Genomic DNA, 15,848 nt, shown 5'->3' on the forward strand with positions numbered 1-15,848 from the left:
TTGATCTCATGACCCTGAGACTATGACCTGAGCCCAAGTCCAACACTTAAGGCACCCAGGTGCCCCTTTGATTGACTTTTTGGGTTCAAGTATCAAAATTTTCGTTTCTAAGATATTGAACTTGCCACTTGTTTCCTATTTTCTGCCAGAATGTTAAAGTTTGACTTTATCTTCTTGAATACAACCAACACAGTTGTTCATATTCTTTTTTAAAATTCCAATATCTGGGGAGCACCTGGGTGGCTCAATGGGTTAAAGCCTCTGCCTTTAGCTCGGGTCATGGTCCCTGGGATCGAGCCCCATGTCAGGTTCTCTGCTCCGCGGGGAGCCTGCTTCCTCCTCTCTCTCTCTGCCTGCCTCTCTGCCAACTTGTGATCTCTGTCTGTCAAATAAATAAATAAAATACTAAAAAAAAATAAAATTCCAATATCTGGGGCACCTGGGTGGCTCAGTTGGTTAAGCGACTATCTTCACCTCAGGTCATGATCCAGGATGAAGTCCAGCATCAGGCTCCCTACTCGGCGGGGAGTCTGCTTACTCTGACCCTTCCCTCTCTCATGCTCTCTCTCAAATAAATAGTAAAATCTTAAAAAATAATAAATGTAATAAAATTCCAATATCTGGAGCCTCTGTGGCCTATTTTGGTTGTCTGTGGATTATAATAACAGCGTCTAGTTTCTGTCAATGTCCAGATACTTTTGATTGCATGCAACACATGTTTTTTGGCAAATAATTTTTCTTTCTTTCTTTCTTTAAAGATTTTATTTATTTATTTGACAGAGAGAGACACAGTGAGAGAGGGAACACCAGCAGGGGTAGTGGGAGAGGGAGAAGCAGGCATCCTGCTAAGCAGAGAGCCCAGTGTGGGGCTCAATCCCAGGACCCTGAGATCATGACCTGAGCTGAAGGCAGACACTTAATGACTGAGCCACCCAGGCACCCCAGCAAATAATTTTTCAAACACAGAATGCACAAATAATATGAAGCCTAGCATGATGTTTTGTCCACCAAAAGGAATATATAATTTCTTTAGCCAAGTGCTTGGGGACACTAAGACTTCAGAACAAACTTCATTCAAGTTCCAGATTTGATATGTTCCAGGCCACTCAGTGTATCTGTAGTTCCTAAAAGGAATAGTTTATTTCTGGCTTATCCTTACTTCTAGGGCACAGCTCTTGGAGCTACCAGTCCATAGTGAGGGATAGTTTATGGAATTCCTATCTTGCCTGGCTCTGGACACTGGCTTTTTTTTCTTCCCAGCTCTGTAAAGGCATCAAAAGTATGGCTCAGTTTCTTGGGCACATTTCTTCCAGTTGGCAAATAACTCCAACCCCAAAATGGCTATAGTATCCAAGCTTACCTTTTTGGATTCCCATCCCTTCTATATCTGGGATTGGTAAATCATCATCATCCTGTTGGCCCTGTGATGCTTTCAAGATTTTTTGTCTCTGAAAATTTCATCCAGCTTTCTTAGTCATCACCTGTGAGAGGATTGGTTCACATTCCTTAGTCTTCCAACAGAAGCAGAAGTTTTTATTAAAAATGCTTTACCAGACTGAAAGCCAAGTCATCTTGAGGCTATGGCCATGACTGTGAAAAAAAAAAAAAAAAAAAATGGTGAGGTGAGATGAGACAGACTCTCGGGAGCCATGGTGATCTGGGGCTGTAGACTATGGCGAGACTTTAAAAAGAGAACTGTACTGTATTTTAATTTCCTTGGACAGATTCAAATGAATCTTCGGAAAGACACAATGCAAATGTGGTCTTGGTAGAGCTTGCTGATGAGACTGAGTTTTTCGAGTGTCTGAGGAATACCTAAGAAGGAAAAAAGGAAAGCCAGCTATTTTTAATGACCTCGTGGCTCTGAATTTCTCATGGGAGTCAGCCTACCCGTCTGGGCTTGGGCTCCTTGGCAGGGAGGATCCTGTTATTGTGACAAACTGGCTCATCCCTTAACCTGCCTTCACGTGGGAGTGGGGGTGAGGGTGAGAAGGGAGGGGCTACTGTGCTCTGTAGGAGGAAGCCGCGTTCTATAGAAAGGCCTATTTTGTCCCTCATCTTGGAGGGGAGATGCTTATGGAACAGCTGCTAGGACTGGCTGTGTTCCCCCTTCTTGCTTTGCCCATCAGAATCTGAGCATTTTGCCATGAAGCACACCCATGAAGGGAACCCCCACAGTTCATAATATGTGTGACTTGAGTTAGGCTTGAGAGATCTCAAGGGACCCACGAGAGAGCCCTCATTCTGCAAGAAACTTTGGGCAGCCAGATGATTTACTTTCCTCCAGACCAACAACTGGGAGGTACATTGGAAGAGGAAGAGGGCATGACGTGGCATTCGCCCAGCTCTTTCCTCTTTAAGGAAAGAGCGCTGCTGCCCTTCTTTTACCCTGGACACACTCTACCAGAGATGTCTCTCTCAGTGACCACCAGAGCTGTGGCTCGGTGTGCTTGGGCCACCCGATGAGGCTGGGGAGACACCAGCCACACAGCCTCGTGCTGCTGATAGCATTTCCCCAGGAAAGGTAGCAGGGATTTGGAGGGTGGTGTTGAACAGACATTATAAAAGGGTCCCACCAAAAAAAGCTCTTTGATATGATCCAGCTTGTTATATTTGTGAACATTCTGGAAAAATTCTTCGCTCATACAACTTGACAACTGGTAAACAATTCATTAAAAGATTGTATCTACAAAATAATTATGATTGATTGGATAATAACTAATGGATGTCAGTTACAGAATTTCTTAAATTTGTGTTCAGTATCTGAGTCTGTATGTTATTTTGGCATATATAGAAAAAAAAAATCCCAGCTATTTTCAAGAGCATCACCAGAAAAATATGTATGAAAACATTAGTGGAATCATATCTATTTAGTTCCTGGGAGGACATCCAATCTAATTTCCTATTTTACTGATGAAGGAACTGAGAATTTGAGTGATAGGATTGTAAAGATATTTTTAAAGCTACTTTTCGGGGCAGGAAAGGGGGGTTTACCTGGGTTGCTCGGTAAGCTTCTGACTTCTAATTTCAGGGTGGTAAGTTCAAGCCCCACGTTAGGCTCCACTCTGGGCATAAATGAATGAATGAATGAATAAATAAATAAATAAATAAAGTTACTTTTAGGTTTTCATCCTAAGTGCTTAAAAATATCTTTGAAAATAGTGGTTAAGAAATTTAAAAAAAAAAGACAAAAAATAAATAATGGAACAGATAGCCTGTTATAAGGAATTTGGGTATTTAAAGACTTGGTGAAAGAAGATTATTTAATTTTTTTTAATACCAGAGTAGAAATGGTTTATTTTCAGCAACAGTACTCTTGCTTCAGGTGTATATCTATTATCTGTTAGGCTGATCCTCGAAAATTGTCCCAATTCTTAGACAAAGGGAGTTGATTCATGGGTCTCTTAGAAAGAAAAACTAGTTGGGTGTGTTACAGCCCACATGAATCATGTGGGATACTGCTTAAAGCTATATTTATCATGGATGAAAGAATGTTTTTAAGGGAAACTATGATTCTACCTAAAATTACATGGTTCACCTCTGTTCACAGGGACTCATTTTTCCAGGATGTTGTTGAATGTGCAAAAGTACATCTAAACTGTTAGCATGGCAGGAAGACGCTCTCCCGGGGCTGCTACAAGTCATCCCTAGAAGCCGGGAAGCTCAGATTTCTTACCGTTTGTTTCAACTGCCTTCTCGAATACTCTGATACCAGATAACACGTCTTGCCTCAGTGGCATTGAAACATTTACCCTTGTCCCCTTTCTTTTTTCCCCTCTTATCTGACCTCTAAGCCACAGTCACGTGAGGGTCCTTGCTCTGCCCGTTGTGTCCTCTTCCTGTCTCAGGAAGCTTCGGAGGCTCCCTACGACCTCCAGGATTGAGTTCCAGCCACCCGTCCTGAACGTCAGTATTCTACACCCTGACACGTGTAGTTGACCGTGTTTCTTCATACTTTTTAATATTTGTTCTTTACCTCAGGAGGGAGAAAAGAAGATGAGGTTCAGAGTGTGCTCGAAGCATTTCATGCCCGGTCTCCACTCTAAAGTTTTACTCCGTTTATTGTCCATCTGGAGGCTGTTGTAACTCCTCCTGAAGATGCGGGGACAAAGGTCGCTGTCTGAGTGGTGAAATCCGGGGACAGCCAGACCAGCTTTCTGCCAGGACTCCCCCTCAGGGGAGGCTTATCATTGGCTGTGCTTGCCCTGCACCCTACAACTTTTTTTTCTTTTTCTTCTTTTAATCCCACCCTCTCCCTAAGCCAGGAGCTATTTCTTTCCAGACCTGTTCTCCACGTTCATTCCCTCTCTTCCTGTTTGGAGGCTGGCCCTCCAGCCTGCTTCTGTCCTTGCCATCTGACGCTGTCTCTGCTGTGACTCGTTGCTACTCATTTATTCTTGTGCCTCGTCGCGATTTCCAGACTTCGTGTTGGTCATCTCGCTGCCCCTCCCTCAGAGTGTCACAAACCACTAGCACTCATCCGAGAAGCCACATGCTGTGGTGGGTAAGAGAGCAGGCTCTGTAACAGAATCTTCCGGGTTTGCAGCCCAGCACTCCACAGTGCTGGTTGTGTGACTGAGGCAAGTCACATAAGCACTCTATGCCTCTTGTTTTCATCTGTAAAATGGAGCTAGTCCATTTTACAGATGAAAAATGGAGCTACTACGTCCTCATGAGGCTTACTTGAATTACTATAAGTACACTGATCAGTTGTTCTTCTCAGGTAAGCTGTTCTACCTCAGAGAAGTTTAGTTTCCAGAACCACTGCTCTTCATGAAAACTTCTGACTCCTTTTTGGGCTTGGCCAGGCCCCGAGCTGGATTGGCTTGTCTCAGTTAAAGTTTGCATCTGCCCTCCTTTTCTTCTTCTTCTTTTCTTTTCTTTCTTTTTTTAAAAAGTTGTATTTATTTGAGAGAGAGAGAGAACATGGCGGGGTGAGGGACAGAGGGAGAGAGAATCTTAAGCAGGCTCTGAGCTGAGTGGGGAGCCTGACATGGGGCTCAGTCTCATGACCCCGAGATCCTGACCTGAGCCGAAACCAAGAGTCAGACACTCAACCGATGGCACCACCAAGGCGCCTCCCTCCTTTTCTTCTCTTAAAACAAAACTGTTCTTTGATTTCCGCAGATCATGAGAACCCCATAATCTTTCATGTCTCTCACTCACTTGAATGGCCTTTTCTGAAATACCATCGTCTTCACTGGGTTAACCACCTATGTTGAGGTCAAATCTTGTACTGACCAGCACGGTCCCTTAACCAATTCTTAATCTTTGCAACCACACTGAAATTATTGAGGGATTAATAATCATCCTTTTGATTCATTCATAGCCTTCAGAACATTAGATATGGAATCAGTATTTGAATTATGAATCAGTATTTGAATATGACACTCTTCTTTAAGAGCCTAGAAGCCACCCAGAATGGCTTTAGGGGTATAGATTTGAGAGGAAAAGACCTGATGGGTGAACATGTCCTGATAGCCAACGTTCTTTGTGCGTCTCAGGATGATTGTCTGGCTCACCGGAAATATCTGAAGGCAGGAAGAACCATCGTTGTCCACGAGGGTGGGGGCGAGGGAGGTGGTGGGGGGAGCAGCCTCACGCTGCCCCCTATAAGAATCGAGCTCACAGGCTCCAGCAGGAGACGTGACCTAATAGCCGAATGAAGATATAGAGGAAAAGGGATTATCAAAAACAAAAACAAAAACAAAAAACAAAAAACTGGTAGTGTGAGAGCGAAGGAATCTGACCTGAAGGTGACTTCATGGGCTCTGACTTGATGGACAGGTTATCTTTCCCCTTTAAGCCTTAGCCAGCTAACAAGTGAGATGAAAGCACGGGCTGGATCTTGTCTTCATTTTCTCTGTATGACTATATATAGATATATTTTAACGAGGGCTTCTCTTTGTATTTTATGTTCATTTTGTTACTTGTGCTCGTGAAGTTGCCGTTGAGCCCTGAGACAGTGAATTTCCTCACTAAACCAATGTCCGTCTGAACACCGCCCCCCACCCCTCACCCAGCTCCAATCTCCCCAGTGACACCACCATCAGAAGTCTGGGACTTCTTTTTTTTTTTTTAGATTTTATTTATTTATTTATTTATTTGACACATAGAGAGATCACAGGTAAGCAGAGAGGCAGAGAGAGAGGGAGAAGCAGGCTCCCCGCGGAGCAGAGCCTGATGCGGGGCTCGATCCCAGGACCCCGAGACCATGACCTGAGCCGAAGGCAGAGGCTCAACCCACTGAGCCACCCAGGCGCCCCTAAGTCTGGGACTTCTTGATTTTTTCTCTGGCTCACTCCTCCCATCCTCTCAGGGAGCAAATCCTATCAGTTTTGCCACAAATGTAGATCCTAAAACGATCTGCCAGCTCTCAGGCCTATCCACTCTTCTCATCTCCTCTCTTTTACCATCGTCTGAATGCAAGCCCCAGCAACTGTTCCTTCAGATCACCCAGGTAACCTTCTTCCACTCTTGCCCTCCTTTAGCTTGTTTTCAGCACGGCAGCCCGAGTTTTTTTGTAAAACCATAAATTTGATCATACCCCTCTCCTGCTTAAGAAACTTCAGTATTTTCCTTTTGTGCTTAACATGAAATTTAATTCATTGCAGTAGCCTAGAGGGTGACAGGATCTGGCCCCTGCTTGCTTCTCTAAGCACAAACCAAGACTCTGTTTTGCACACGTCCTCCAGCTACATTTGCCTCCTTTTAATTTCTGAAACAATCCTTGTTCTTTCATGATTCAGGGTCTTTGCCGTTGTTGTTCCTCTTTCATAGAATGTCTTGGCCCTGGGTTTTGAATGGTAGGCTCTTCCTCATTGATCAGAGTTAGTACTTTGTGATGACATTAATGTGTATTTTTTTAAAAAGGAAAAAAAAGGCCCTTACACCTATATATTTGTCTGTCACAATAATGTGTCATGATACTACAGTTTCTGTTTTTAAAACCTTATTTGGCAAATTTGTCAGTTACTTCCTTAAAGTTGATCTTTTAATATTCAGGTTTAATAGAATTACCAGATTTGTCAACCTGTCTCCACTCACAGTGAATCAAAGAATAATTTTTATTGAGTTTAATTTTATAAAATCCCTCTTACATTGAGCAACAGATATAAAAATAATTCAGAAAATCTTAAACAAATGGATACATTTGGAAGAATCATGAAAATCCTACTGCACAGTAATTTCCAGAAATTATAAAATTGGCTGTATTCTTGTTTTTTTAAAGTGGCTTTCAAATTTTCAAATTTTTCTTCACTCAAAAAAATACTTCACTAAAGTATCTTCACTAGAAAATTTATCATGAATTTGTTGTATTTGGTAGAAAACTTCTAAAGACCTCTGCTGCAAAAGGCCAGACAAAAATCACGAAATGGCAGGAAACACTGACAATATTTGATCCATTGCTTTAGAATGAGTGTCCAATTCTTGGTAAAAATGATTGCGGCACTCAGACATTGTCCTTTTGGTTTTGTTGTTGCTGCTGGTCTTTTTCAAAATTTGATTTTTTTTCCTATGTAAACATCCGTTTTCTTACATTTGTTATATATTTATCGGTCATCTCCACACTTGGCGTATGCTGCTATTCAAGGAAAAAATTTAAATGCCTGGTGTTTCACACACATTGTTCAAAGCCACTTCTGTCTCTTTGCAAATCTGTTTGTCTGATTAACCTCATCGAAAGCTTCACTCCAGATAAAAAGTTAATTCAGAAAAGAAAAATAGTCTCAGCTGGGAGCAAAATCTTGACTGATCTTCTTGTGTCCACATTTTCTTTCGGATCTTAGAGGACTTCAAAGGTTCGGATTAACTTTTCAAAATTTGCCTTTACTCTGTGTACAGCTTCAAATGAATACTCCACTGTGTCCAGAAAAGCCTTTTCACTGTTATACCTACACTCTGCAGTGTTTCCCATCAATGAATCTTTTCAAAATGATGAAAAGAAGGAATACATTTTTTTCTGATTCCCCAAAATATCACACATGAAGAAAACCTTCCAAAATAGTGAACTCTTCAAAGGTTTGGAGGATGATTTGCACAAGGTACAGATAAGGATTTAGATTAATCTCTTGAATTTTTTTTCCCCCCAAACACTGGCGTGGGTAACAGCTGTCATTACAGCCTATCTATGTCCTTGACCATGAGAGAGGTTTATGTCCGGTCCTTCCCTACCCAGTTGTGTTGTGACTTTCATGTGTATTCAACAGCAGTTCTCCCAGAGATGGGAAAGAAACTCGAGAAGAAGTCTTTTCTCTCCAATTTGCCAGCCTCAATATGGACATCACTGAGTCCTTCACATTTGATCATGGTGTGGCACATGGCGAAGAGTAAATGATACCATTTACTCTTCTTTACTATCATTTGGAAAGAACCAAAGACTGGAAGCCTGAACAGAGACAAAAGTTAACCTGGATTATTCCACACCCCGTTGAACCTAATGTAGAAACAGATATAGGTCGCTGAGTGTGTACATCAATTCAGGTTGCTGTAACCAGATACCATTGACTGGGTGGTTTAAACAATAACCATTAATTCTCACAGTCTGAAGGCTGGGAAGTCCAAGATCAAGGTGCCGACAGATGGGAAAGCTGGGGAGAGCATGTTTGCTACTATGTATATGATCATCTTTTTGTGGCATCCCCACATGCTAAAGAATAGAGAGTGCAGGACAGGTCATCTCTCTTGTGTCTTTTCTTATAAGAACAAAAATCCCATTGTGAGGGTCCCACCCTCATGCCTACTTATCTCCCCAAGAGACACCACATTGGGGATTTAGGCGTCAACATATGGATTTGTGTGTGGGGGTGGGGGAAGCACAAACATTCAGACCACAGCACTGAGTCTTTGTACATTGGGAGCTGATTGATTAACTTCCATGTAGAAAACAGTGTGCCTTAAAGGAAAGGTAATAAAAATGTGCTAATTTGTAGTTTACGTGTATATTATCAAAACTCAAAACTCAATAGTAACTGTAGCAATTGTTTAGGACTCAGATCAACAAAAGATTTTTTTTTTTCCCCCCTGGGAGAGGTGTTTTATTAGTGACACTGTTTAGACTTGTCAGTGTATGATGATGACAAAAAGCAGGCTGATTTTAATCAGTTTTATTGCTGCTCCTCAACTTCCTAAATACAGTTTCCCAACTATGGGTACATACACCAGGAAGACTGGTCTTCCCTGGTTTGAATATGCATGCCCCCTCCATTTCATCTTCAGCTGCAAATGCTCTTTATCTCCTGTAGAACATTTGTAATATTTTGCAATTGTATATTTATTTGTTTGTTTATGTGAGGTGTCTGTCTCCTCCACTAGATTGTAGTTCCTATTCCTCGTGAAGGAAGAAACTATATCCCTCTGTTCACCTTTGCATTTAGTGCCTTCCACAGCCCCTGGCACATGTGGGCAGGCAGTAATATCTGCGGAATAAAGGAATGAAGGGAGATTTTACAATAGTTCATAAGGAACAAGAGATCCCTAGGGACTCGTGTTTCAAAGAAGCAATGTATTTATTATACATTGTATAATACAATGTATTTATTATACAATGTTTTATTACTCATCAGAAGTGCGTTGAGAGGTCTGTATTGCACACTCTTATATTCCCATCAAAAGAGATCATCAGAAACCGTATTTCATTAAGGAATTTAATTGTGCGGGCTCTTCTTTAGTAAGTCAGACTCTCAGCTTGAATTCACTGAGGGATGCAGGACATTTAGGCCCCATATCCAGACACGGAGGTGAAGCAAGGTCTTTTGTAACTTGTGGATTTGAAATGAAAGCTGCTCCAGTTTGAGAAAGCGGATGGAGAGTGAAAAATGGGAAAGGTGTAGGCAGAATAATGGCCTTCCTAAAATGTCAGCTTCTGAATCCCTGGAAACAATGAATATGTTAGGTTGAGTGGCAAAAGAACTTTGCAGATGTGACTAAATTAAGGATTCTGAGATGGGATGGGGAGATTATCCTGGATTATCTGGCTGGTCTTCATGTAAACACAAGGACCCTGATAAAGGAAAGAGGGAGGCAGGGAAGTCAGAGAAGAAGCAGTGATAGAAACTGAGGTTAGAATCAAATGTAAAGACACAGAGAGATTTAAAGATGCTACTGGCTTGGAATATAGGGGACGGGGCCCTGAGTTTAGGAATGCAGCAAAAGGCCTCTAAAATTTGGAGGGAGACTACAGAAAGAATGCGGTCCTGTTGACATCTTATTGTAGCCCAGTGACATTGACTCAGGACTTCTGACTTCTAGAACAGTAAGATAACAAATCTGGGTTATTTAAGCCACTTAATTTGTGGTAGTTTGTTACCTTAACGGAAAACAAGTACAACGGGCCTTGAAACCACTCGGCACAAGTTCTCCTGTGGCTGCTGTGTGCCTTAAGATGTGGCTTGTTGTCTGTTATCTGCAGTGAAAGAGTTGAAGAGGGTGTTGGGTGGGGAGGGGAGATGCTCTGAACTTGGGTCTGCTATTTGGTGAAACCAACCAACTAACCACCTATGTTGTTTGTACCAAGGTATAACAGTAACTAGATTTTGGTACATTGTGATTATTTCTGTTCTGATATATATGGTTGTTCTTTTTACCATATTGAAAAAAAGGGGTAGTGTCAGCAAATCTCAGTGCTCTTCTTTTTATATATGATGCAGATTTATTTTAAAATTTAAGTATTAAAAAATAAAATAAAATGTAAGTATTAAATATATGTATAAATATGCATACACACATATATACATACATAATTCTTAACATTGCATAGAATGTGCCTTTTAGGGTTCAGTTCTTCATGTTTTAAAATGTAAGTTTAGTGTTCCAGGATACAAAGCATAGCCACATATTATTTGCCATGTTATCGGGGTTTTTTGTTTATTTGTTTGTTTGTTTTTTGGCTGCTTTAACCACCTCAGGATGAAGAAAACTGAATGTAGAGTTAAACATTTCACTTAACTTCGACTGTTATGGAAGAAATCCATTTATTTATGTAATAGCCCAGCTATGGATTCTCTAGTCTTCTCTATTGCTACATTTTAGAAGGACGAGAAAAAAAAAAAAAAAGAATAAAATGAAGCATGAAATAGAAGAGAAAGTAGAATTCACACCACGATAGCGTGTTCGTATTTTATCAGCCTGCCTATACTTCTGCTGATACATTTTTCCCCCAGCTTGACATTTTAAAGGCTTATTTTAAATTTATCTCTTCTATATTAACAGGTAGAAGTAGCTGATTCAACGTATAGCAACTACTCTGGTTACTTTCATCTAGATTTTCTCTTATAGGTAATTGGGTTTCTGTAGCCTTAGACACATAATGATTGGAGATCATGGTACCAATTCTCATGTGGAGCCATCTCAATTTATCCTTCTTATGTCGTGTGTGTGTATGTACGTCTGTGTGTGTGTGTGTCTGTGTGTGTGTGTCTAAGCACTGCTTTAACCCTATAGCTTTGTAGAAACGAATTCTGTTTTTGAGCTAACGGAGCTTAACTTTTACAAATAGAAGTCCTTTAAAAATTTTATTGACAATTGCTCTGTATTCTCAAAAAGGGTAGAAAAGACCTAACTTAATATTTCTTCACAGTCCACAGCACACACTCTCTTGCCTTTTAATTCCTCAAGGTCTTGATATTTTATAAGCACTAGTTTCTATTCTCCCTTCTTCTTTTTTTTCTTCCTTGCAAGGAATTGACTGGCATCATTATACTGGGTGTTGTCTTTTGGTCTTCAGTTTTTCTTAGCTATGCTCACTTACTGCTCATTCAGTTGCTGAATAATTAAGGGCGGCTCTTTCCAGCCAAAAATACTTTTCAAGTCAACATTTTTTTTTTCCCTTAAATTTTGCCCCACGCTACTTATTTCTGCATCCAGTGCTGTTCCAGCTTGTGGAGCGTTCCAGACAGCTGGTATCCAAGTTAGCCAAGGCTTTGAAATGTTGACCACGCTGACCTGAATTCTTTCCAAATGCCTATTTGCATACCTTCAATGAGAGTGCTTATTTCTCACTAAAAGACCAAAATCTGGAACTATTAGGACAAAATGATGTGCTTTTTTCTTGGTGAGATCTTGATCTTAGCATTTTTACCACCTCCCCCTTCCTGGTTTGCAGCCTGACCTTTGGAAGGTAAAAGACAATAATAGAATAAAGGGCACGTGAATAACAACAGGCCCCATCACAGAACCATCTCTGGAGTGAAAGTAGGGGAAGCTGGCATTAGGCAGGCACTGACTACCTACAAGCCTGAAGGACTCTGGTGTGTGATTTTAGGGGTTTTACTTCCTCATCTATAAAATAAAGGGGTTAGAGCAGGTGATTAATAAGGGGCCTCCTTGCTCTCTGATGTTCTCTGTCCTATGACAACAGTTGAAGTCTGCCAGGAGTGAAGGAGGTAGAAATTCCTGAAATTTACTCTACTTCTTTATTCCTAAACATTCTTGAATTCTGACTTGGAATCTCTTGGGTGCCTTAAGCAACTAGATTTCCCTTGACTTATGAGAAATGCACAGAAGTTGACCTTTCTTAATAGAATTATTAGTAAAAAGCATATAAAGGAAAGGCAGAAAATCAATAGCTTCCTTTTCCCATGTAGGAATGTTTCCTATTAAGATTAACATGTTCTACTGATAATAGCTCATTTGTTGGTACAGCATCCGGGTGAGGTAGATGGTAATAGTAATCCCATGCAAATAAGTGAAGTTCACTAAGTAACTCTGTTTCCCAGGGTTCTTTTGGCTTTGGGCCTAACTACTAGATGATGTTACTCAGGTAAATGAATGCATGACTAGGTTAAAAAAAAAGGAAGCAGAACTCTTTGTGACATCTTGTGTCATTGGGAAATTTTATGAAGTCTAAGTGACTCACTTAGTGTCAGATAAGCCGTGGGTTATTAAATCAAAGTCACCAAGTGAACACTTCAAGGCTTTGGGTATGACTGCTGTATTAGGTAGCACAACGAAAACGGGGCAGGAAGTGAAGGGTGAATTTGAATGGGAAGGGTGATGGTGATTAGAAAAGGATGCCAAGGATCTTAAATTCTGTTTGCAGAATACATCTGTTGATGTATCACTCATTCATTTATTCAAAAATATTTATTGAGCACCCAAGGACTGACTGCTGGGTGGGTACTGGGAATAAGGATCCAGTAGTGAAGAAAACAGACACATTGTTGTGAGGAATAAGGAAAAGAAAGGTGATAATAAATAGGATTCTTCAGATGCAGCTATAACAATAAATACTAGGAAGGTCATGAAACTGATTACTATGTCCCAGAGTGACCGAGCTCCAGGCAGGGGTAAGTACATTAATAAGAGGGAAACTTCTCTGAAGAATTGACCTTGGAGATGAGGCGTCAGTGGTAAGAAGGAGGCAGTCACAGGAACACGGGGGAGAAGCATTCCAGGCAGAAGAAAGGGCAAGTGCAGAGACCCTGAGGTGGGCAGAGTTTGGAATGTCTGAGAACAACCACAAGGCCAGTGTCATTAGAGCAGAGGGGGTGGGGAGTTGGCAGGACATAAAGCCTTGTGGGCCAGGGCAAGGAATTTGTGTTTTAAATGTAACAGAAAGCCATGGGAGGATTCTAAGCAGAGCAGTGGCATAGTCTGATTTACATTAAAAAAAATAATAATAATAATAGCTCTGTGAAGGATGGATTATGGATTATAGCAGAACAAGGGTAAAAGCAAGAAGGTGATTCCCTCCATCCAGAGGGGAGATGATGGGGGTTTGAATTTGGCTGGAAGCAGGGGCTTTCTAGGAGAGATTAATGGGTCAGAACAAAGAGGGAAGACAATGTACCCTAAGTCACTGGATCATTGCCCTATGGAGATAGAAAACTAACGAGGAACAGAAAAGAAAACAAAAACAAAAACAGGGAGGCTACCAGACTCTGAAACACAAGAACTTGTGGGAATTTCTTGCATGCTCATGAGCAGAGGAACTGTAAATTAAGAAAGCTAGATTTCCTTTTAGTAAAACACAGTCTGCGTCACCATGCACCCCGTCACTGTCTGCAGGGGACAAGCGTGAAGAGCAGGGAAGGAGCACTTGGCACGTTAGAAATGATAACGCTCGGAGCTCAAGAGCAGCAAAGACCTCTGTGTTGATTGTGTCCCACCTGTCTGACACTCAGGCAAGGATACCACAGTTACACAAAGAGAAGAGTTAGAGAAATCAGTTGATCAGAAACTAAGTGGATCTGCCCCACGAATCCACTGGGCGACTTCACGCAAGTCACTCCTCTCAGCCTTCCTCCTTGGGAAATGAAGAGTGTGGACTGAGTTCTAGGTCAGGAATTTCCCAAAGTGCTTCCCTGTGTGAATCTCAAATCGACCCTGTTGCTCTGCAGAAATCGACCATCTAAAACAGTTGTTCTTCACGGGAGCAATTTTGCCCCCCAAGTGATCATTGAGAGCAGAGCCTCTGGAGGTGGAGCTGGGGGGGAATGCGGCTGGCACCCAGCCAGTGGAGGCTGGGGGGCACAGAACATCCTACAAGGCCTGGGACGGCCCCCACAAACAGGACGATGACTGAAACGGCCCAAAATGTCAACAGCACTGAGGCTCAGAAACCTCGGTGTAAGAAATGACAGAAGGGGGCTCACAGGTGGCGGTAATAGGATTCTGGGGGATGACTTCCCTGCTGGTATAAAAAACCTCCGGTCCTTTCCAAATGTTTGATACGGAGCCCTTGTTCTATCACCATGAAACAACCACCACCGAGAAAAACCACGCAAAACGAACGGGAAGAACTCAGAAGCCAACGATGCCACCGCCAGACAAGCGTCTCCCAGAGGCAGCAGGCGTTCGGGCCCTCTCCCGAGTGAGTCAGGGCTGGCCGCCGAAGGAGGGGCCTGGGCTGTTTGATCTGGGAAGCTGCAGAAGACCTTACTTAGCAAACATTCAAGATTTCCAGTGAGTCATTTGCCCGTGGCGGCTTTGCTCTGTTGGCTCAGGTCCTCCTGTGTTTTGGTTCGAGAGAGCCTGAAGAGGAAAAACAAGCTGCTTTGTTTCTCTTTAATTTGCACTGACATTGAGCGATACCTAGCACTTAGGCTAGTGCGCATGCCTCTGAGGGCCTCTACAGCTGGGCCAGTGTGGGGCAGGTCAGAACCCACGATGGTCCCTGGGAGCAGTTATTTTAATACGGCATGCGGTCATAAATTTGAATAGTAACTTATTTAAATATAAACATTAAATAACATTTCAGGTCCTATTCGGAGAGAGTACAGATGTTCCCCAGCACACCCCAGAGGTAGCCAAGAGTAAAATAAAGATGCCTCTTCAGTGAGGGGAATTGTCCAAACAGGAGACACAGGAAACACGGCTAACTTGCCTGTTTGTGTGGTGAAGACCTCCCTCTCCTCACGACCCCCATCCCTCTTGTGACTTATCTCAGCCCAATCGAATGTGAGAGGAGCAGGCCCACCTCAGGAAGGCTAAGGGGAATGTCCTGTGTGTGTGCCATCCTTCAGGTTACATTGTTTTTGAGATTCCAGGGTCACAGGGAAATTCTGACCTAAATTGTCTGGGTGAACTGTCACACTGTGCGCGGCCGTGTCTGTCAAAATTTGGCAGCTGCCGAGCTACCCTCCTCCAGTGGGTCGTCCTGGGTGCTGGCTCACCCAGCAAAATGGAGTTTCAGGCTCAGTGATTTCTAATCTGCTACCACTTGCCATTTTCTCTTGGAAGAGGGCAGATTGCTTCGCTGATCTCTATTTCATCTTTGGAAAAAACTGGGATGATAATGGTTATCTGGCTTACATGCTTGTCAGGAGGAGTTATTTTAAAGCACTTTGCAAATATAAAAATGTTCCACAAAATTGCAGAGTCATCCAGATGCCGTACCACCTGTCTCC

The sequence above is a fragment of the Martes martes genome, assembly GCF_963455335.1.
Source record: "Martes martes genome assembly, chromosome: 12".
Lineage (NCBI taxonomy): Eukaryota > Metazoa > Chordata > Mammalia > Carnivora > Mustelidae > Martes > Martes martes.